The sequence below is a fragment of the Lytechinus variegatus genome, chromosome 4, assembly GCF_018143015.1.
Source record: "Lytechinus variegatus isolate NC3 chromosome 4, Lvar_3.0, whole genome shotgun sequence".
Taxonomy (NCBI): Eukaryota; Metazoa; Echinodermata; class Echinoidea; order Temnopleuroida; family Toxopneustidae; genus Lytechinus; species Lytechinus variegatus.
The window spans coordinates 44566771-44591049 of record NC_054743.1 but is presented as its reverse complement, the minus strand read 5'-3'; the positions used below and the strand labels follow the sequence as shown (position 1 = coordinate 44591049).

At 36.1% G+C, this 24279-nt stretch overlaps 1 long non-coding RNA gene across 1 annotated transcript; it reads left to right on the top strand.

The window, feature by feature from the left end:
* The first annotated feature begins 18644 nt into the window (after positions 1-18644).
* On the top strand, positions 18645-24056 carry LOC121414163. Its single transcript, XR_005969809.1, has 4 exons — positions 18645-18848; positions 20895-21270; positions 22593-22708; positions 23952-24056. It is a non-coding gene; the product is annotated as an uncharacterized LOC121414163 (long non-coding RNA).
* The last annotated feature ends 223 nt before the right edge of the window (positions 24057-24279 follow it).

Below are 24279 nucleotides of genomic sequence, written 5' to 3'. Positions count from 1 at the left end.
AAGATAGATCGATGATTGATTGATAATTGCCGCTCAGGATTAATCCTGATTTATAGTGGTCTCGTTATTGCATGTAAATTAGTTAACATTTCATTCAGTAAAACAAGTATTTACCTTAATCTTTTCACATAGATATTTCTAAATGATGATTTGCTTGTGATTTTATTGTTATTTGATCTAAAGTAATTGTGGGTGTCAAACAGAAATAAACCGTTACAATTGTATTATATAGAGGTAAGGTATTATTTGCATATCGCTATCTATGGAAGTTTGGATTGTAATTACAGGTGGCTCCTCCCTTTGGGGACTAGGACAGAGTATAAAGCCAACTGAAGGGTTAGACAGCGTGTGACAGAATTTCCCCCTCCTTTGTGATGAATTTATAACTTCGTGAATCTCGCAATACTGAGTGAGAGATGATGGCGTCAAGCCTCTATGTGGTGGGGAACTGTTATGGAATCTTCGTGCTGTACCCATTTGCAACTCGTTAATCTTCAAAAGGAAAGTAAGAACAGTACCATCTGGCCATTACATGTCCGCACTACTTGCTTTGCCTAAAGCAAGGAACATTTACTTCAAAATCTCCGGACCTTGAACTCTAGCCAGCTTCCATAGAAGTCACACACAATTTCATTTAAACGATTTGATTGATGCGAGACTGGTTACTGAACATAATTTCCTGGTTATATATTTGTAATATTTAATTATATTCTGATTGACATCCAATTTTAAGTAACTATGATTTCATTAATTGCATCATGAGTACTCTGATAATAAACGGAGTCTAAACTTAAACCTCCTCGACTCTGTATTTTGTTTGTGTCCAAGCATTTTCCTGACATAAAGAACATGCAGGCTATCGCGCATATTTTATATTTAGACCTAAAATCTGGGCTTTCTGAACACATTTGTTTAATGGAACATTATGGAATACACGTAGACAATATAAACTCGGCAAATGAAACAATGTGACCACGCAGCGTGAGCTTAAAATGCTGATATGTAGAACATAAAACGGACATTTTACAGAGCACCTTAATTTGTAAATGAAAAAAAAAATAATGAAAGCTCGATGTCCGAGTTAAAATATGTTTTGCATATTTACTTCAAAACTTGCTCTAAATCAGCCTATTGAGCAAGATATGAATCCCATCGAACAGGCAATTATGGCGCGAAGTGCCAGCAAAAATTCTATATAGTTACATGAAAATATTTTTTTTTATTGCAAGTCTTCCCCTCACATTATTTCATTCACTCGTCTTCCTCCTTTTCTTTTTTTGTTCTGTCTTTTTTTTCTTCTTTTCTTTTTCTTTTTCTTTCTTCTTTCTCCCTTTTTTCTTTTCTTTTTGTTTCGCTCTGCCAATTTTTTCTCGGGGGGGGGGGGGGGGTGTTGCACCCACAAATGTAATAACGCCCACAAATGTAATAACGCCCACAAATGTAATAACGCCCACAAATGTAATAACACTTTACCCACAAATGTAATAACGCCCACAAATGTAATAACACTTTACCCACAAATGTAATAATTTTTGATCGCCCACAAATGTAATAATGACTTTACCCACAAATGTAATAAATTTGAAGGGATTTTTGGCGAATCCGTTCTAAACTAAAATCCTATAGTAATGCGTTCATATAGCACAAAAGTGCAGTCTTTTTTCAGACCGGGTTAATAAAACATCAAAGTACAAGTCCAAAGTCTTTTTTCCAGACCCGGTTGTTTCAAAAATTATAATATAAATCCAAAGTCTTTTTTCCAGACCCGGTTGTTTAAAAAAATATAATAAAAGTCCAAAGTCTTTTTTTTCCAGACCCGGTTGTTTCAAAAATTGTGATATAAGTCCAAAGTCTTTTTTCCAGACCCGGTTGTTTCAAGAATTTTAAAAAGTCCAGTCTTTTTCCAGACCCAGTTATTTCAAAATTTATAATATAAGTCCAAACTAAGATACAATAATGATATTCCGGTGGAAAAAAATGGGAATCGAGCATAGTCTTTTCTCCAGACCCAGTTAATTAAAACTGGTGGAATTAATGTCTTTGTTGTTGTTTGAACTTATACGGTGTATATTGTGAATATATGCACTGAGAGTAAATTGAGAATCAAGCGTAGTCTTTTCTCCAAACCCGGTTACCTGTTATTTAAACATTATGAATAACAGTTTAAAAACAGTATAAAGACCCCATAATCTTATTAATGCTGGATATAGCGTAGTCTTTCAGCCCGACCATTTTTTCTTCCAAAAAAAAAAACGCTAATAGTAAGAATTAAAAAAAAATCAAAGTCTAAGACCAAACAAACCTTCAACCTAAGAACCTGTTTTAAAAAAGAGGTATAGAGTGTTGTCTTTATTCCAGATAAGAATAAGACCTTATATTCTTATTCTCGAGTTTTAAAACGTACTCTTTCCTCCAGACCCGGCTATTAAAAAAAGTAACTGAAAAACTTCAAATCTAAGACCAAATTTCCAAAGTTTCACCCAGTAAAAATATGTCTTTTTTGAATAATACTACTACCCCTACAAATAATTGTAATTACGCTTTGGTAAAGCAGACATCCTTTCTCCAGACTTGGTTACTATTTGAAAAATAAAATAGTTTTTACAAATATTCTATAACGAATACCCCATAATCTAATTACTGTGGAACAACATGAAGACCGATTGTCGAAGATCGACTTTCCTCCAGACACAATTATTTCAGGAATAAAAAATCAATAAAACTCAACCCCCAACAACGAATCTAAGAACCAACAATCCTCCAAATTAAGACCATGCATGTAGCAAAGCACATGTTTAGAGTGTTGTCTTTATTCCAGACCCGGTGATTTAAAAATGATTTAAACAATCCTAAAAACAAAAGACTCATATTCTTATTCTTGTGGAATAACACGAGTATTATGCTTAGTCTTTCGTCTGGACCCGGTTATTTAAAAGATAAAGAAATATTGAAAAAAAATGACAGCTGAGACCAATCTTCAAAATTAAACCCACTTAAAATGCTTGGGCTTAGAGTGTTGTCTTTACCCCTCACCGACGTATATTATAATTTTTTAAACGACCGGGTCTGAAAAAAGACTTTGGACTTGCATTATAATTTTTGAATTAACCGGGTCTGGAAAAAAGACTTTGGACGTATATTATGATTTTGAAACAACCGGGTCTGGTAAAAAGACTTTGGACGTATATTATAATTTTGAAAAACCGGGTCTGGAAAAAGACTTGGACTTGTACTGTAATATTTCATTAACCGGGTCTGGAAAAAAGACTTTGAACTTTTGTGCTATATGAACGCATTACTATAGGATATTAGTTTAGAACGAATTCGCCAAAAATCACTTCAAATGTATTACATTTGTGGGTAAAGTCATTATTCATTTGTGGGTAAAGTGCATTATTACATTTGTGGGTAAAGTGTTATTACATTTGTGGGCGTTATTACATTTGTGGGTAAAGTGTTATTACATTTGTGGGCGTTATTACATTTGTGGGTAAAGTGTTATTACATTTGTGGGCGTTATTACATTTGTGGGTAAAGTGTTATTACATTTGTGGGCGTTATTACATTTGTGGGCGATTATTACATTTGTGGGTGTAACAGGGGGGCACACCAAATCTCAGGGGGCACGCCCCCCCCCCCCGTAGCTACGCCACTGATTCGAACCTGCCATCTACTGCTTTCCGGGCAGCGACTCAACCACCAGGCTATTCTGGTTCACGGCTAAGCTACCATGAACTGAATTCAAATATCCTCGGTCCTCTTCTTTCTGACTCATTACTATTCAAATGCCGTCCGCCGTGGACAATATATAGGAAATTAGGAGGCTTTTATAGGAGGAAATTATAATTTGTTTAACAAATTTTCGGCATTACTCCTATTTTGTTTAAGATCAGTATGCTCGATCTGTAATGAAAAACATAATACCAAGGGTATTTGAATTCCAGGGGGGCACTATTTTCTTCTTGTCTTGTTCGGTCACGACCAACATAGCAGCAAGGAAAAACCGTCCTTTTGGATATATTCTGGAACTTGATTAATTTTGGAATATATGATTTCTGGACAACTATAGTCGAGGTATGTGAAAAATTTTAGAAATATTATCGAAGATTAACTCGTCAGTAACATTTATAACTTTTGCTCATTTGTACTTTGAATATGGCGGCTAGAGACGCCGTACGTGACACGTATTCTGAGAAAACTGATTACGTCACAGCACAGGAACGGACAGTGGCGTTCCGTGGGTAACGGCATTTGGGGGGGGGGGCACAAGCAAAAAAATCGGTTCACTTAGGGAGCGCGCGAAGCGCGCTCAGTTGTCATGTATTCTGACCTAATAGAGATATCTTAACGACATGCAGTGCCATTAAACGGATATGTATCTCACTTATTAAATAATGCGAGCGCGAAGCGCGAGATGAACATTTTTGATATTGAGGGCTAAAAATGGACATTTTAAGCAAATTGTTTTGTAATCATGATACTTAACTGTCTCGCTAAACATACAATGCGAGCGCGAGCTAAAATTTGTGTATATACTGACCCTAAACCAGGAAATATTAAGGATTATATTTTAGAATCCATTAATAGTATAAATATCTCACCATATTCATCTAATGCTAGTGCCATCCTTTGCTGATTTTGTTAGAATTACATCTAAATAAAGTCATGAAGTACCTTTTGTAGTCATGTAATCATGATTATCATACGCATCTTATCAATCAAATACTGCAAGCGCAAAAATGCGAGCTGAAAATTAAGGAAATATAGACCTGAAGAGGGGCATTCTAAGGGTTGTTTGTAGGAATTCTCTAAGACCCTACGTATTTGACTAACCAAATGATGCGAGCGCGAAGCGCGAGCTGAAATTTTTGATATATTGACCCCAAACATGGGTATTTTAAGGACTATAGTTAGGAATTCATTAAGTCAGAGTTTATATCTCACCATAGCCATCTAATGCGAGTGCCAAGCGCTTGGTGAGTTTGTTAGAATTACATTTAAACACATGGATCACTTTTTGAGGTCATTGTAATCATGATTATCATACGCATCTCACTAATGAAATACTGCGAGCGCGAAGCGCGAGCTGAAAATCTAGGAAATTTAGACATGAGGAGGAGCATTCTAAGGATTATTTGTAGGAATTCACTAAGAACCCACGTATTTCACTAACCAAATGATGCGAGCGCGAAGCACGAGCTAATTTTTTTTTTATATTCAGATCAGAAAAATTGACATTTTAAGGACTGATTTTAGGAGTTCATGAAGAGCAGAAATCTCACCAATCCACTAATACGAACGTTAGCATGGAAGGAAATGTTTTATTTTAAGACCTTAAAATAGGGCAACAACTATCAGTAGTCATGAAAAAGAATGTATCACTACTTAAAACAATAATAACTCTAATTGCGAGGAAATATATTATTTTGTTGTATATTGATTTGAAAACGGGAGGCTTTAGTACAACAGGTTTATATATCTCGTTAAACAGTCTATGCGAGCACCAGGAACAATGAAGACACAATTAAGCAAATAATCTTTCTTAAAGTTATGAAAAAATGCTTCCTGTGTTACAAGTGCGTCCCAGAATAAACGAATCCGAGATTTAGCGATCATTTATCATAACTTAGTCATAATAATAATAGACAAATGACCTACAAATTTAAAGCTTAGAATCTCCTCTTTCATCTGATATTACTTAGGTTATTTCTTATTCACGCATGAGTGAAAAAACAATTTGGAGAAAGGATACCAAAAACTCATTTGGCGGGGGTATCTGGGTTTCAAAAAGAAAACCACATTTCCGAAATGTTCAATATCTGCTCTTTTATTTGGTACCTGAATTACAGAAAATGGTCAAGAAATAAAAAAAGTTCTGGTCATTTGAAATAAGGCTTGTATTTCCATAATTTCATGAGATAAACGTGTTTTCACCGGTTTCCCACAGAAGCTTTCGCATGGTGAACAAAAGATTTAATGCTTGGCTGATCGTCAACAAAACAGAGTGTCGAGTGAGTTTGAAAGCCAGCCTGGAGAACCTGTTCATTTTATGACATTATTGAAATTCATGCCTTATTTCAAATGACCAGAACTTTGTTATTTTTTTACCATTTTCTGTAATTTAGGTATCAAATTAAAGAAGAGATATTGAACTCTTCAAAAATGTGGTTTTCCTTTTTAAACCCATATAACCCCCGCTAAATGAGTTTTTGATATCCTTTCTTCAAATTGTATTTGCTCACTCTTGCGTGAATGAGAAATAATGTAAGTAATATCAGATGAAAGAAGAGATTCTAAGCTTTAAATTGATAGGTCATTTGTCTATTTTATTTATGATTAAGTTATGATAAATGATCGCTAAATCTCGGTTTCGTTTTTTTCTGGGACGCACTGTATAACATAATATAACACTATAATAAACAACAATTTCTTCTTTTCCCCACTACGTTTCTTTTCCTTTTTCCCTTTTTCTCCTTTTCCCTTTTTTTTGGCCAGCCGATTGGGGAGGGGGGGGGGGGCAAGTGCCCCCCATTCCCCCCCCGTAGTTACGCCACTGGGAACGGAGCAGATCGTCATGCAAGCCTGTCTTCATAAGGCATCGCGACAACCCACAAGAAAATGATAAAAACTTTGGTAATGAACTTATGTACAAAGCACTCTCGCGAGTAGTTTCGAGAAACGAAATCACAGGAATTCAGAATATCGGAGAATTGTGGCGAATTTACCTGTTAAGTCAAAACTCTCGAATCAATCTCATTACCAATGGTCCGAACTTGAATAATGCAATTGTGGCTGTATTTGACACTAAACCTTTCGTTAGCCAAGGTGAAGATACACTTCGCCTTCTCGGGAAAGACGTACCGCTATCAGCAAGTGGTACCTTAATAACAGATGAACTAGAGAAAGTGTAGTGCAAAGTTGTAGGAAAAGTCTCGCTACAGCGACTACGAATTCATGGCAGACTGACGGACTGTTTGACAGGAGATCGTGTAGTCTACATCGAGAAACCTACACACTCCTTACCTAGACACATCATGTTTGGCCTCTTCAGAGGAAGAGTGTATCACTCTGGACAAGATTCGATCAATGCCTCAACAGTGACCTGCTCGAACTGTCTCGAAGCCGGACATCACCGATCCCATTGTACCAAGGATGTGACCTGGAAACAATGCAACAAATCAGGTCACATTGCTCGTGAATGCAGGGAGGATTTTCCTCCACTCCAGAGCACCAGTGATGCCCCTCTACCCCGAGACCAGGGGAGCGTTTCATGAAAGGACTTGTCGGACGTTTTATCTGACAAGTCCCATTTTATCCCACAGTTACTATAGTAACAATGCCTCTCAGCCAATCAGAATCAAGGAAAGATGTCAGATCTGACAACTTGTCGGACAAAAATGTTGATGAAACGGTCCCCAGAGGCACGATGAGAAGCCAAACGAGACCCGTCAATAGAGCGACGCGACGCGACTGAAGCGAAGTCAAGGTGCCATGCCCACACAGGGAGTCCCGAGTCCTAGCAACGAGACCCTAACCACCATGACGACAGAACAATCGCAGATCGCTCAATTCATTCGCTGTGCGAGAGATGAGTCCGAGGATAACAATAACCCAACAGACATGCGCACTCGTACATCGCGGGGGTAAGATGCAATCACGTGATAAATCCACGACACTACCGAGAGCCGACTCACCTAAAGAAGCAATGAAATCACAAACGACAATTACCAAATTCACTCTTCCAAAGTGCCACAATCACAACACAATATGGAACGACAAACCGGCAACGAGCACGATGAATGTCATTCGTATGACGACTACTCGACAGCGGAGTCAGAAAACGACAATTCCGAAAGCTTGCAAGAATATTCTGAGCTTTCAGCAGAATCGCCTGAAATAACACCAGCAAACCGAGAAGCAAAAAATCAAGTGAACACAAGGCGAAAACAAAAAGCACAGAAAAGACAACCAAAAAAGAAATGAAATATGATCATAAACCTCACACTACATTGGTAACTATGTTTAGTCAAACAATGGAGAATAGTGTTATGCAACTAAACAGTATTACAAATAAAAAATGGAAGCTGAATGTAAAAACCTGCTTAAAAGGAAATCTGATGGAAATTTTGCTTATTGCTGTTAATATCTTTATACGTGTAATGTTAATGCCAAAAAAATTACTGAATTATAAGTATTCCGAGAAAAGGGCAAATGTATATTATAAACGACATTTCTTTGTTATTTGGCAAAAGACTTCAGTTGGAAAGATAAAGTTATCTTCCATGGAGACATTTATAAATATACCCATTGAAACCTACCTGTTCTTTTCATCAAAGGTATTTCGGGCATTTATGTCTGGTTTTTTTATCAGACCATATCAGTGGCATTGAGGAGGAACAACGCATGGAGTTCAAATATCTCAGCTTAAAATATTTATGTTCACTTGCCATCTTTTAAGTCTGAATGTTCGAGGTCTTAGAAACAAGGAAAAGAGAAATCAATTATTTCGTTGGTTTAAACATCAAAAAGCAGTTATTGTCTTTCTTCAGGAAACATTTTGGTCACATGATTTAGAATTTATTGTTAGAAATGAATGGCGAGGGCCATGTTTTTTCTCCCATGGAAGTAATCATTCACGTGGAGTCGCTATATTGTTTCAACAAAACCTTGTTATAGAGAATGTTGAGTTAAACACATAAAAGTTGGTAGGTTATTAATTATGCATGTGATGATAAATGATACAAGCATAATTCTTGTAAATGTGTATGCACCAACACAAAAGAAATATAGAGATAATTTCTTCTGTTCATTGCTTCAAGATATTGACAAGAAGTGTTTTACTGTTGATTCACGAAATTCCGAAATTATACTCGGTGGTGATTGGAACTGTATAATCAACGTAAAGAAAGATGTACAAGGATAAGAAAATAGTTATTACAGTAAACATAATTATTTACCGAAAATAATTAAGAAACATAATACGTCTGGAGGAAAATGCATCCACAAATGAAACAGTTTACAAGGAGAAATGTGTCCCTTAAGAGAGCATCGCGGTTAGACTTTTGGTTAGTAGATAAAAATATAATAAATCAATATCAGCAGATATTAGACCTGCTATTCCAGCAGACCATAATGCAATTTCTTTGAAGATAACTTTACAGAAGACTAAAAGAGGTCCAGGTTACTGGAAAATGAATGAGTCTATTTTAAGGGACAGATCTTACCAAAATCAAATTTGTGACATAATAGCATCTTTTTCAAACACACATTTATCTGCAATGACAAAATGGGAATTGTTGAAAGTAAAAATTCGTAAATTAACACAAAAATACTGCAGAAATAAGTCTGTTGTGAGAAAAAATATTAAGTTAGCTTTAGAAGAGGAACTATGTTTTTTGAGAAGCAAATAGATGTTAATGTGCAAAATATAGATACAGAAAATAGGTACGCCAGTGTTTAAAAAAAAAATAGAATTTGTTTATGAAGCAGAAACAAAAGGGGCCGGTATCAGGGCGAGGATGAAATGGATCAATAAAGGAGAAAAGAATACGAAGTACTTTTTCAAGCCTTGAGAAAAACAATGCTAAGACAAGAGAAATAAAACAACTAAAATCTCAAAATGGAAAAAGAGTTTGAAATGAGCATGATGAAATTATAAAAGAGGTTAGAAGATATTATGCACAGTTGTATACAAAAGACCTGATTGATCTTAAAGAGATGAATAAGTAAATTCTTCACAAAATTTAAGTAAATTGAGTGATGAAGAGAAAGAATCATGTGATGGGTTATTAACTACAGCAGAGTGCAAACGTGTTGTCTTTGGAATGCAAAAGAATAAAGCCCCAGGTACGGACGTAATTATAATAGAATTCTACCCGATGTTCTGGGAACAAGTAAAAGATATAGGGTGATTCCATACGTGTCCTACGAGACATTTAGAGAACATTTGACAGTTTTTTACAAGAAAAAACAAAAAAATATTCCAGTAACTATAGGTGGTCATCAGCTACTACCAGAGTGTAAGAAAAAACAAGACTTAACATGACTTGAATTCACATCCTGTATAATACAGATTAAAAATAGTAATGTATCGAACGGACGCAGAAAAAGTGGCTTTTTTAGAAACATCAAGTTTGTACTCAAATGTCTGTGAGTTGGGCAGATAAATTTTATAGAAACTGAACTCAAATTGACACCCAATTACCCAAGAACAAACACATTTATAAAAGAAAGCAAAATAAACATTCATGAATAAATAAAGCAAATTATAATTTTCGAGAACATTGTGGCGTACGGGACATTCAAAATGTGTCGTACGGGACATATCTAAATTGAAGCCAAACTTTCTTACTTTATGCCACTTTGACTTCTTCAATCACATTATTTGGCTGATGGTAATGATAATAGTATCAAACTAAGACATTCATTAGGTTAGAAACCGCTATTAGGTGAATATTTCTGTCAATATATCATAAACAAAATAATGTGTCGTACGGGACACTTGTGTGTCGTACGGGACAGTTGTGTGTTGTATAGGCACTTGCGTGTTGTACTGGGCAGCCTGAATAAATAAACATGAACTTTTTTATCAATCAGAAGGAAGGAGCATTGCCCCTAAATTATTGCTTATTCATGAAAAATCTTTTAATAAGTAGTCATTCAAGACAATACAATTAAGTAACCTCAATATCAATATATACAATTGGGAACAATATGTTATAATTTTTTCATGATGGGAAATGTACAAGTGTTTACAGCATTTTTACGAGCTGAAAAACTTCAGGTTTTGTGTGAAGTTATGTTTTAGGGAATTAATTGATGATTTCCAAACACTAAACAATGAATGAATGAAACTTTGTGTAAATTATGGGGCTAAAATGTTATGATTGTTTAAATAAAATGTATATCTACATGATATATGTCACAACTGTCACTTTTTTTGCTTTTTTGTCACAATTTTTTTTTCTAAAGAAATGTGGCTCTACTTTTTCAAACCCATGTGTATTTCACGAAACCATATGGTTTGTCTTATTTTCCAGATTTTTTTTTTACAACTTGAAAAAAGTAAGGAGTTTCAATACTGTATTTAAAAAATAGTGATCATCAAGGGAAGTTCAACCAGATGATCATGATGATTGATATGCATTTTTGTTTACATCTTATAATAATTCCACATTAGCATGCAAGAGGAAGTCATCTTCCAGGCTAGGATGAAATAATTATAAAAAAAATTCTTTTCATGCTCAATGAAAAGAAATTAACCTGCTCTGATCAGTGAAAATCACCCGTTTAGCTGAAGGGATTCACAAAAGAATAAGCCTACATGAAATCAATTAAAATGTTTAGAATCACCTATTTCATGTTCTATGGAGATAAACAAAGTAATTTTTCAGTTCACTTTATGTTAAATCAATTAAATGAATTTAAATATGCCTACTATTTATGGTTTCTGAATCCAAATCCTGCAATTAAATGCATTATTATGTTGTGTGTTGTACGGGACATGTCCCGTACGACACAACGTGTGTCGTACGGGGCAACTTTTAATAGGACAATAATTGAAAAGTGAAGGGCAGTAATTAGATCCTTATGAGATAAATCGATAACCCATGGGTCAAACAAAGAGAAACTGATTTTATGAAATTGCATCATCAAAAATAAAACAGTAGGAAAAACTTTTGCATTGTCATGTGTCGTACGGACATTGCCAAAAATAGGTTCGGAAAAATAACGGCTGCCCCTATTATGGATCATGAAAATGTTGTAGAATTTATTTGGAACCATCAGTGATATATTATTCTATTGACCCGGGGCGGTATTCTGAAAGCTCAATTAGCGGTCAATTAGCGCTCAATTAGCATTTTGGTATTCTGAAAAGTCACTTAAGTGCCCCTTTCCTTATTTGGCAGGGTTGCGTTGCGCGCACTTGCAATAGTACGCGTTATGACCGCGCGAAGATTTAATTGAGTGGTTACGAGACTTTTGGTATTCTGAAAAGTCTCATAGCGCTTAATTAGCGGACTTTCCAGTGGGGAAAGATAATGGTAATAAGAGGTACATTAAGTCTCATCATATCTTGCTAAATGTGGCTTTCATTTCGTATAAATATCATCAAATCGGTTTAATACTAGGAGGAAGGAAGGAGGAAGGAAGATAATAAAGGAGAGAGCTAAAAAGGTAATAAAATAAAGGGGGAAATGTGGTATATAGAAACAAGTAAAATAAGGAATAGGGACTATATTTGGTAATAAAGAAATTAGAAAAGGGGAAAAAGGAGACAGAAATTGTGAACTTATAGGGAAAATATGATTATTATTTTTCTATATTTTCTTTTATTATTAGCTTCATAAACTATTTTGTTTTTGCACACTTTTTTTGACAATAATGAAATTCTGAAATTGCCAAATCACGGTAGATGCAGCAATGTGCAGGGGTGAATTAAACCACGTTTCTGACAATGAAAAAATAAGCATAGACCCCTTAAGTATTTAAACGAATATAGAATAAAATGCAGAAGAAAAAATAGTGAGTGATGCCATCGTTTTCCCTACCTATAAAAACCTATAAATGTCATAACGTTTGTACATCAAATTTCAATAAAATTTCGGCTTTCTTTTTAAATAATGCTTGTTTGATCTTTAAAATAAGTTTCTTCAAATTTTGTTGGAGAAGATTTCTCATAGAAATGAAAAGTATGTAGTTTTTAAAATAAGTAGGAATTAAGTTAAAGAAGAACCCCCCCCCCCCCATCATGGCCCCGAGACAGAGGCAAATAAAATATTGTAAAACAAAAAAAAAAAGAAAAAGAAAGAAAGCTACAAATTAATGGATTCAAATAGGTGGATGTGAAAATCAGAACGCGTTCGAAAAAAAAAGAAAAAAAGCACAAAGGTACAATAAATGAGAGAGAAAGGGAAAAGACAACAGTTAATTTCAACACATAACGAACCTCTAATCTCCGATACAAATGCTTTAGCATTTCAGCAAAATTCTTTTTATCAAGATCGTGGCGCAGTGCACCTGCAGCAGATGGGCGCTGCGCTGCAAGGCAGCAAAGTGAAGAGACCAGGGGCCCGTTTCATAAAACTTTTGACTTGCAACTGTAACATCTCCCATATCTATGGCAAATCTGCATCCTGGCTTCGGATGGCGGTTTGACGAGTGAACGTCTCTGCGCTGACGCTGGAGTTGGACGGATAATAACGGTTTCCATCAAAAGTTTTTTCTTATAATTGGATGCTATCCTTGCAATTATACTACTACCTTCGCCATTGTGACTTTCTTTACCTGTCCCCGTAAGTGGTTGTGATCTACTTCGAGTTATTTTGGACTTACAAATTTGCGGCTGATTCAGCTCTGTGCATTAACACTAGCAGTATACTGTATAGCAGAAACCACGCGGTCGACCACGTACAGTACCCGCACGTTTTGCTCGGATAGTGCAGCCCAGCCACGTTGACAACCCCCGCTCTTCGTCTCCATAAAAAAAAAGATACACTGCACTAACTTCGTGTAAACATTTTGCGCCTCTACGTGTAGCTTGTGGGTAACCGTTTGTGGTTAACAGTTCGCAATGTCTAGCTCAAACCAAAAGAGGGATCGTTACAGTAATGTCACTCACTCTAACACTAATACTCCCCGCAGAGAGATGAAGAAACAAAAGACAAGTGGGACTGGTACTGATGACACAAACCCGATTCCGATGACGAACCTCGACCCTGGTCATGATCAAGACCCCATGTCAGCCCCCGTGATGAGTGATAATGATAGGGATGCGATCACTCGGTCCCTACTTGATGCTTCAGATGGAGCCTCTGCTCAGCTCCCTTCTAGCCCAAGCTCCTCTAAACAAATAGTGATGGAAACAGTGGATATGATGGTCCCAGTCCTCAACAAATTCATTGAAACTGCTTTTGAAAAGATGCTGACGAAAATCAACGAAAAACTAGACCCTATCCAAAAGGTACGAGCTGACCTCCAACAAGTTCAAGATTCTCTGGACACACACAGGCGCCTCACAAAGTACGAGATTGACAACCTCGAACAATACACAAGAAGGGAGAACATAAAAGTTTCTGGGTTTGCTGAAGAGGAGAGTGAGGATCTGGCTGACAAAATGGTAAAGCTCGCTGCTGAAATTGGCGTCGCTTTATCTCGCCAAGATATCTCGGCCATTCATAGAGTGGGGAAACCTAAACATGGAAAACCACGGGCAGTCATCTGTCGCTTCACCAACCGGATGCGAAAGGACGAGCTGATAAAGAATCGTAGAAAATTGAAAGACGTCCCTGCTTGCAAAGATACGGTCTACATCAACGAGGACCTCACTACCCTCCGCTATAAACTGCTTTCATACGCCAAATCACTACCCAACGTCGAGAGGATCAACAGCAGAAACGGGAAATTGTTCTGCAACCTGAGGGACAAGCGACTAGTTGTCATTGAGACAGCAGATGACCTCTTCAAGCTTGGGGTCGACAGTGTTGATTACGTAAAGCTTGGCCTGGAGATGCCTAGTAACAAATAGGGTCTTGCAGAGAGGCGGGATCATCCTGTCCAACGATCTTGTATATATGAACCTACTGAGCCAACCGAACCTGCCTGTACTGTCTCTACTGTTGCTAATATCAATATCCGATCCCTAAATAACGCAAATGATCACATTACCGATAATGTCTCTCTCGACCACCCCTATTTCACATCAGCCAAAGTAAACGTTTCCCTACTTAACGTTGGAGGACTCGTTAACAAACTGAATATCCCAGATTTTGTTAATGAAATTACTAATAATGATATATTTGCAATTGTTGAAACTAAATTGGATAAATTTGACCTACCTAATATTTGTGTTCCTAACTATAGGTTTATTGCTCAAAATCGTTCAAAATTCAAACACAAGTCAGGTGGTGTCGGAGTTTTTGTTAGAAATAGTATCTATAATCATATAACTGTTTTGAATTCTGATAATGACCACTGTTTATGGCTTCTGTTTGATAAAGTCCTTATTGGTAACCAATTTCTATTAGGAGTGATTTATATCCCACCGGAATCATCACATTTTTCTAGTATTGATTTATTTGATTCACTTGAGGAAGATATTCTGAGGCTGGCTAACCCAGTAAACAAAGACAAAATTCCAGTTTGTTTATGTGGCGATTTCAACGCATGGTGTGGTGAACTGTCTGACTATGTTGATGTTAGTGTCAAATCTGAAACTAATTTTAATGTTGATTATTTGCAATCCCTCCCCATCCTGGAAAATTTAAATAGCATTGTTAATCTAGATGCCCTGGGCATTGAAACTAACAGAAAGTGTATGCAAAAGAAAACAAACAGGTATGGTCATAAACTCATTGAATTATGTAAAAACAATAATCTTTTTATTGCTAATGGTAGATTAAGAGGTGACTGTGATGGTAAATTTACCTGTAAAAACTCAAGTATTGTTGACTATTTCATTTTGTCCCCTGAAATAATATGCAGACTAGCCACCTTTGAAATACTGGATTTTGAACCGCTATTTTCTGATGCACACAACCTGGTCCATGCAGTGTTTAAACTTAAATGTAAGGAGCATGATGTTATTAATTCTGATAATGCTGATGGTGAAGGTGTTTCTGATATTGGCATCACGTCAAATAAAATTACCCGACCTAAATTGAAACCCGAACATAGAATTAAAATAATTGAAAATCTCAATGCTGAAGCTACCCTTCTCATAGAACAACATCTTAATTCCTTTCTTGAAAATTTATCAGTAGTGGATGATAATGCTATTAATGAAGTTACTAATTCTATCAATAATCTCCTACTGAATTCAGCTAAAATTTCCAACTGCTATTCACATAATGCCAGAATTGAGCATTTTAAGCAACCCTGGTTTAATCATTCTTGCAATAAATTGAGGAAAGAATATCGCAATGCCAGAAATACCTTCATCAGATCAAAGTCTGAATATAATAAACTCAAAATGAATCGCAAAAAGTAAAAAATATAACAAACAAATTAAGACTTGCCGTAATTCTTATTATAATGAGCTCAATAATAAACTGCGTAATCTAAAATGTAGTAAGCCCAATGAATACTGGAATATTCTTAAAGACAAGGCATATAACCTTAAACCATCATTAGAAGCCAGCTTTATAGACCTTGTTAATTCTTTTAAGGAACTTAATCAATCTTCAGGTAACACTAACCCTCCAGAGTTTTGTGGTCTTGAAAATCCTATCAATAATGATTTTACTCTCAATGAAGTAAAGAACGCAATTAAAAAGTTAAAAAGGAATAAAGCTTGTGGTATTGATGGTATAGTGAATGAATTTATTATAGATACTTCTGATGTTATTTCCCCAATACTCACTAAATTATTTAATATTGTGTTAAATACTGGTGTAGTACCTGACATATGGGGCATCGGGGTCATAACCCCAATTTATAAAAACAATGGACCTGCAGATGACCCTGGTAACTACAGGGGTATTTCAATCCTTAGCTGTATTGGTACATTGTTTACTTCCCTCTTAAATGACAGGTTAACCACATTTATTGATGATTATGGCATTTTAAAGGAAAATCAAGCTGGATTCAGACACAAGTATTCAACCATTGATCATTTATTTTCATTAAAATGTATTATTGATGTGTATACAAGATACATGAATAAAAAACTGTTTTGTGCCTTTGTTGATTTTAAGAAGGCTTTTGATTCGATAAGTAGAAACAAACTTTGGCACAAACTAATCAGCAATGGCATCAATGGTAAAATCTTGATCACTATTTCAAACCTGTATAAAAAAGCAAAATCGTGTGTCAAACATCCAAGTGGTTTTATTTCTGATATTTTCCCGAGTCAGGTTGGAGTAAGACAGGGAGATAACCTCTCTCCACTCCTCTTTGCTCTTTATTTGAATGATATGGAAACAGAACTGTTCAGTAAATATAATGGCCTCACTGCTCTTTCAGACTTAATTGAAAATGAAGTTGATTTTGATGATATTGTGATTTATTTAAAATTAAATACGTTGTTATATGCTGATGATACTATTATTATGGCTGAAAGTAAAGATGATCTCCAGACTGCTTTAAATGCATTTGAAACCTATTGTACTGACTGGGATCTCACAGTAAATGTTAAGAAAACAAAAGTCATGGTCTTTTCAAAGGGTAGAATTAGGAGAATACCAGAATTCACTTTCCGAAATGAAAAAATTGAGGTTGTTTTTGAATACAAGTATTTGGGTATTATATTTAATTATAATGGAAATTTTAGTAAAGCAAAAAAATATCTCTATGACCAGGCAACTAGGGCTATGTATGCTCTCATAAGTAAATCTAGAAACTTAAACCTCTCTATTGATATTCAGTTAAATTTATTTGATTCTCTGGTTGTACCAATTCTTTTGTATGGTTGTGAAATTTTGGGTCATGAAAATAATTCTCTGATTGAAAAACTCCACTTAAGATATTGTAAATCTATTTTACGAGTTAAAAAATCTACCCCTAACTGTGTGGTATATGGAGAGCTTGGTAGGTTCCCATTAGACATTTATGTTAAAAGTAGAGTAGTTTCTTGTTGGTATAGACTAGTTACTAGCGATTTATGTAGGACATCTAGTATTATTTATAAGCTTTTGTATTCTCTTAGTGCTGATAACAAATTTCATTCTAACTGGCTTTTGTTTGTGAAGCATGTTCTTGAATGTAATGGATATTCCTTTGCTTGGCTGAACCAAAGAATTGACTTTATATCTAGTTTTAAGAAACGCCTACTTCAAAGACTAAAAGATCAATTTTGTCAAGGATGGTCTTCAGATATTAATAGCTCCAGTTCATGCTCGAACTATCGTATCTTCAAAACTACCCATAAACTAGAGAAGTACTTGATAACTCTTCCCCCCTCTCTTTTCTATTATTTATGCAAATTTAGAACTGGCAATTCCAGAATACCAATTGTGACTGGTAGATATGACAATACTGAAAGGATAAATAGAGTATGTACTTTGTGCAACTCCGGAATAGGAGACGAGTTCCACTACATTTTTATTTGTAGTAAGTTTGAACAAGAAAGAAACTCACTTCTTGGTACTCATTTTATAAATTATGACAATATTCACAAAATGTATTCTCTCTTTAATTCTACGGAAATACCAATCATTAAAAACCTGGCTGTCTTCACCAAATTGGTGATAAATGCATTTAAATAACTTAATAAGTACATGTGTATAACCGTGATATTTCACATACTGTTTTAAATGAAGTTTTCAATTTTATTTGTTAAGTAGATCATTATGTTAAAAAATAAAAAAAAAAAAAAAAAAAATAAAATAAAAAAAAAAAAAAAAAGCTGTCTAGTTTGATGGAACAGCACTCAGTTTTATAGTTATCACTCTTTATGTATCTTGCCATGTTTATTATCGTTTATACTTCACTTGTCATGCTGCTGTGAATGACCCCTGAGCCCACCCACACATGACCTCTCCACTATGACTATCATTGTTTGATTCCACATCGACCTCATGCTCCAGTGTGGAAGGTATGAGTGGGCTGCCTCAGAGGTTATGTTATTTCATTTGTTGTATCCTTGTACACCCCCTTCGGGGTTTTATTTGAAGGATCGTTAATAAATTTGAAACTTGAAACTTGTTATTGCAATGGCAACTTGTCATAGTTGCAAATATCCGTTTCATAAAAGCAATGACAAATTGTTATCGTAAATAAAAATAATTAAATGAAAAATAGTTCGTGAACGAGCCTGATATGCAATTAACAGCCGGTTTTTTTATTCACACACGTCGTCTGCGATAAAATTTTGATGGTGACAGAATTTACGGAAAATTTGAATCGGAGATGTAAGTACTTTCTAATTATCGTGTTTATTCAATTATTACATCATTTGATAAAGTAATAAATAAATCACTTCCGAAAGAATGACATTGATAATACATATCATATTTCCACCGTTTTCTACGAGGTAAACATGCATTTTGCCCGGGGATATCGTGGAGGCATCATCGAGATGCCGAGTGGTCGCTATCCCGGAGCTTCCGCGTAGTAGTGTTGGTGTGTGTGGGGTGGAGCTCGAATGAGCGGCGTTGCGACTGTACTGTCTTGACTCTGAGAGTTGCATCTGTCTTTCTTTCTGACTTTAGTCTTTAATTACCTAATTCAGTGCGATATGTGAAAAGCTGTGTGAGACTGAGCCTTTATTTTTTGTGGCTTGGGTTGTTGTGGGCGACAAAAATACAGTCAAGTCTCGAGAATCATGAATGGGTTTCGATTGGTGTTCTGTCACGCTCAAGTTTGGCCTCGGCTTGGGCATGTTTTTTTTTTTTTTTTTTTTTTGGGGGGGGGGTAACTAACACAAACATTTACTCTGTAACTGTGAGGGATTGTTTTTCTTATAGTTTTCAGGAGGGGGGGGGGGGGGGTTGCGAGTATAAAAAAGTTTGGTGGCCAGACAGTAATCAAAAAAGGCAAAATTATTTTTTTTTGAAAGCTAGCTTGGGGGTTTAAAAGGTGCAGCACGTCTCGGGCAACCATAAAATCACTGGCTTGCCCTAATACGAGGACTTTTCGGGGGACAAAAGTCAGTGAAAAAAAGGGTATGAATTTTTTTTTGTTGAGAGGCCTGAAGGGTATTCCGACGGCCTAGCCGGGTTAATCACATGTCCTAACTTGTAGAACTTGACTCGGGCAACAAGATAAGCCCTAACTTGACCCGGCGCATGCACATTAAAGGGGGCTCAAATTAACAAAATTAAAGGGAATAAAGGGCTATATAGAGCATTTTTTTTAATTTAAAATAAGTATTTTTTTCAAGGGGCCCCAAGGGATACCCCAACGGCCTAGCCAGGGTAACCACCTATCTTAACTTGTAGAACTCGACTGGGGCAACAAGATAAGCACTAGCTTGACCCGGCGCATGCACATTTAGGAGGCTCAAATAAAATTTAAAGGGAATAAAGGGCTATTAAGAGCACTATTTAATTAAAAACAAGTATTTTTTCAAGGGGCCCCCAGGGATATCCCGACGGTCTAGCCAGGGTAACCACCTATCCGAACTTGTAGAATTCGACTCGGGCAACAAGATAAGCACTAGCTCGACCTGGCGGATGCACATTTAGCGGGCTCAAATTAACAAAAATGAAGGGAATAAAGGGCTATTTAGAGCATTATTTGCATGTTTTTTGTTGAATTCAATTGACCATTGACCCCCCCTCAAGAAAAAAATAAATGAATAAATGAAATAAAAATATTGAAAATAGAATAAATAAAAAAAAAAACAGGCAAAATATATTACCGTATATATAATCTATAGAGGGGGGGGGGAATCTAGATCTAATAATGTGTGCATTAGAAATTGCACATTACGTTGATGATGGACACAATTTATGTGCTGGAAATGACCGCATTTGTCAAGCCTCGTAGCTGAAATATCAAGACAGCGACCGAGGCCGAGACATCAGGCTTCGAGGATGCAAATTCTGGTCCCGAGGCCAGCCTCGGTATACAACACTGATAACTATAGCATCAGCATGCACTCTATACCCTAGAAGATTGATAACAAAGACATGTGTTTCAACAAGAAATAATTGGTCAACATATATCTAAATGGGGTATTATACAGTATGATTGATCAACCAATGATACCAGTTCTTGTATTCTGACATTTAAATCCATGTTCCTCTGACCAATGTTGTCAAATAAGAACCTTGCTTTGAGCATAACATCCTCAAGGTGGTCTGAAATTCTATTAGAGGAAGGTGCAAGTACTCTTCTGTTTAAGTTTATTTTATGCTTTGACTGCTATATCTACAAGTTTTATTATCAATTAGCTAGTGTTCTGAAGTTGATGTGTTAATAATCAAATGTTTATTCTACTTAAAACATAATAGATGGAGACCAGCAGCGTGGCAGCAGGAGCTAATGTTGGTTGTGATAAGGCATATACCACCATCAACAATGCTGCAATTGCAGTCACCACCACTACTGCTGCCACCACCATCAGTGCTGCTAATGCCACCACCACCAGTCTGCTTCTGCCACTGCCATCACCATTGCCACCGCCACTACCAAGACCACTCCTGACACAAAGCCCCCAAGTCCTCAACTGACCAGATATTGCAGCTGGAGAAGGATAGACCAGGAACTTCAAAGCCAGGGCTTGCCGGTCTCCTACAATAAGAAAATTGCCAAGGGCCCATCTAAAGAACTTCTAGCAGAATATTTGGCCACAGATGTAGAAATGCAGAGACTAACAAACTACCACAGGTAATAGGCTTTGAAATATGGGTTGCAGAATGAATATCAGTAAAACCCATCATGATTTGCAATCTGATTTAACCCTATAAAGGTGGTGGGGGCCCAAAAATTTTTACGATTAATCAACAACGTGAAAGATGGTGCCGCGTGATTATATGCCTGTTTTTAAAGATTCAGGAGTTTTCAGACAAAATTTTTGACACATGGGTACCCGGTCCTGAAATTACGCAACGTTGTGTAAGCACATGTCAGAATTGCTTTAAAATGCGATTTCATGAACAAATCCAATGGAAATTCGGTTTCTAGCCAAAATTCATAATTGTATCATACCGGTTAATATTTATTTTTACTGATTAAAATCAATTAATTTCATGGTGATTATTATGATAAGAAAATTTTGTCAACAATATAAAAAAAAGTATAAAAAAAAAGAAATACTTCAGAAAGGAAAAAATCGATTTTTATGTTTCTAAACAAAAAAAACTTCATGGGGTTTGTTTATAAATTTCCAGCTAAATTCTAATTTCATGGATGATTTCGTAAATTATATGAATTGAAAATAATTTTAAATAATTTTAGAATGATCAAATATAAAATTTTTTCATCTGTGGCTGGCATTTTGCATTCCTTCACAATTGCGCAATTAACTGTTAATCTTGAGGGCCCCCACCCCCCTTCCACCCATCTTTCCTGCCTCCAAAATACCCTGGCAGTCTTATTAGGGTTAAGCAAACAAAATTCTTACAATGGAGTGGCGTTATGAGCCAAATATTTTGAGAGGGCTAAATATGGCGGATGGAACAAAAGTTCTCCAAAGATGCGAGAGGGCGAAGGGAGTGAGCAAAATTTTTGAACTTTTTGATACAGAAATAAAATATTTGGAAAGATTTTGACGTAATAATGTTCAGTAAATACTTCTCTATTTCACCCTTTCCTGTTCTCTTTCTTTCTTTTCTTTTTTTTTTCTTGGCCCCCCATCTATATGCCAGTGATGGATTTAATACTTTTTGCATGTACAATGACAATGCTCGCTCTCTCTCTCCATCACCAATCCTCACTATGTGTATATGTGTGTGCAAGATAAATTATGAGGAATAATTGCATGAAGTGACATTTCTCAACCAGAGATTCCCTATATATTATTTACTGTTGCAGTTTTGTTCATCATATTAAACCATCTTGACCCCTTTACCCCCCCCCCTGACAAAAACCTAGTAGTCACATGAAGTTTCCTTTTATTTTCTTTGATATACATGCAATGTATCCATGTGAGAAAATAAATTATAGTGCCAAACATTGTTTGAAAATTTCAGTTTAATTTATTCCTTCAGGTGAGGCTTTGTCCATAGTTCCAGAAAGACACAAGATGGTATCAGAAAGCCATGCCAAAATCAATGACTGAAGGGTTTGGAGAGCCAGATAAAGAGCCTAGAAATGTGATTTAACAGTAAGTTAAACTCATTTATAATTCTGATTCATTTTGGCATAGGAAGTAGTCACATGATAACAATTTGAATGATTTTTGTCTTCTTGATTTGCTCTTTGTCAAGAATCAAAATTTTAGAATTAAACTCTAAATTTGAGGTGTTAATGAATTTTTTTTCAGCTGTAAAAGTAACAAACCAATATCAATCATTGGTAGATAATGTGACTTGCTTTCTCTTGCCAAATTGGTACATGCACACAACCTGCATGTACATGAATATTCTGCATTTCTATAATGATTGACCCACACCACTACCACCTAAGATGTAACAGGTCAAATTACTGTCAAACTCACTTCATCATGTTTTTAATTACCGGTATTAATTTTTCAGTAAAGGTGTAAAAGGACTCAGAAAGATTACCCAAAGTAGCTCACAATTTGTTAGACCCTTTACATTCATTTGAAGAATTGAGTTCATACAAAATCAACTGAATGTAATGAGTACAAAATCCTGTTAATACACCTTACTAGGTGAGGCTATTCTGGTAGGTCATCCCGGGGGTGCCTGAGGATCTTGTCCATTTGGATAAATCTTGCAAAGTATCAAAAGGTGTCTATTAAGGCCCGGGGGGGGGGAGGGCCACTTCCATTCACGAGTGGATACCATGCGCGACCATGGGGTCTCGAAAAGCACCCTAAACAGGTAATTTCCACATTCTGAAAATGCATGCACCCCTTAACAAGTATTGGCATGTGAAACCCTACCCTTAACAATAATTGGAAACAAAACGATACTCTTGGCAAATATTCACTGAAATGAACCCCTAAACAAGTAAAGGAATGTTATATTGTTACGGGTCCTTCGGTCGTCAGCTTTACCATAATTGGTTTAGTACGACCCACCTTCTACACCTCGCGCAAATCAGACCCTCAATACGTAGTGTTGGGGCAAAAAGGACATCAGTTATAAAACATTTTAATTTTGTGTTATCATCCCCGCAAATTCGACCCTAAACACGTAATTTTTCTCGCTAAATAGATACCTTTTTTCATTATTTTGGTGTTTTTGACACCCTTATCACGTTACGTACGTAACGTGCCCTATCGTGAAAAAGACATCCTTTTTACGTGTTTTTTTGGTCGCGCATTTTATCCACTCGTCAATGTAAGTGCCCCCCCCCCCGGAGTTAAGGGTTAACAATGAAAGTGAAATTAGAAATAACTTTAGTATCTTGCTTATATGCATTATAAATTACTATTTCAGGTACTTCAGTCACATGATCAGTAGCAGGAGCAAAAACAGCAGCAAACACACGGGAGATGTAACGACTACATTGACCAACAACTACAGCAGCTTCCCACAATTTCTGCAGGAGATGCAAAAACCACACTGGCAATCTCAACAACATCAAGATGTCCAACAACCCCTCCGGGAGCGTTAACAGCAACCACATCTTCTACTCGAGTTTCAACAAACACATCAGCAAAAACAGCACTTATGAAATGAATCTAATTGAAACTCAAAAGCCAATCTTTTACAAAATGAGACATCATTTATTCATTCTTTTACAGTATAAAGAAAAGGTTTTTTT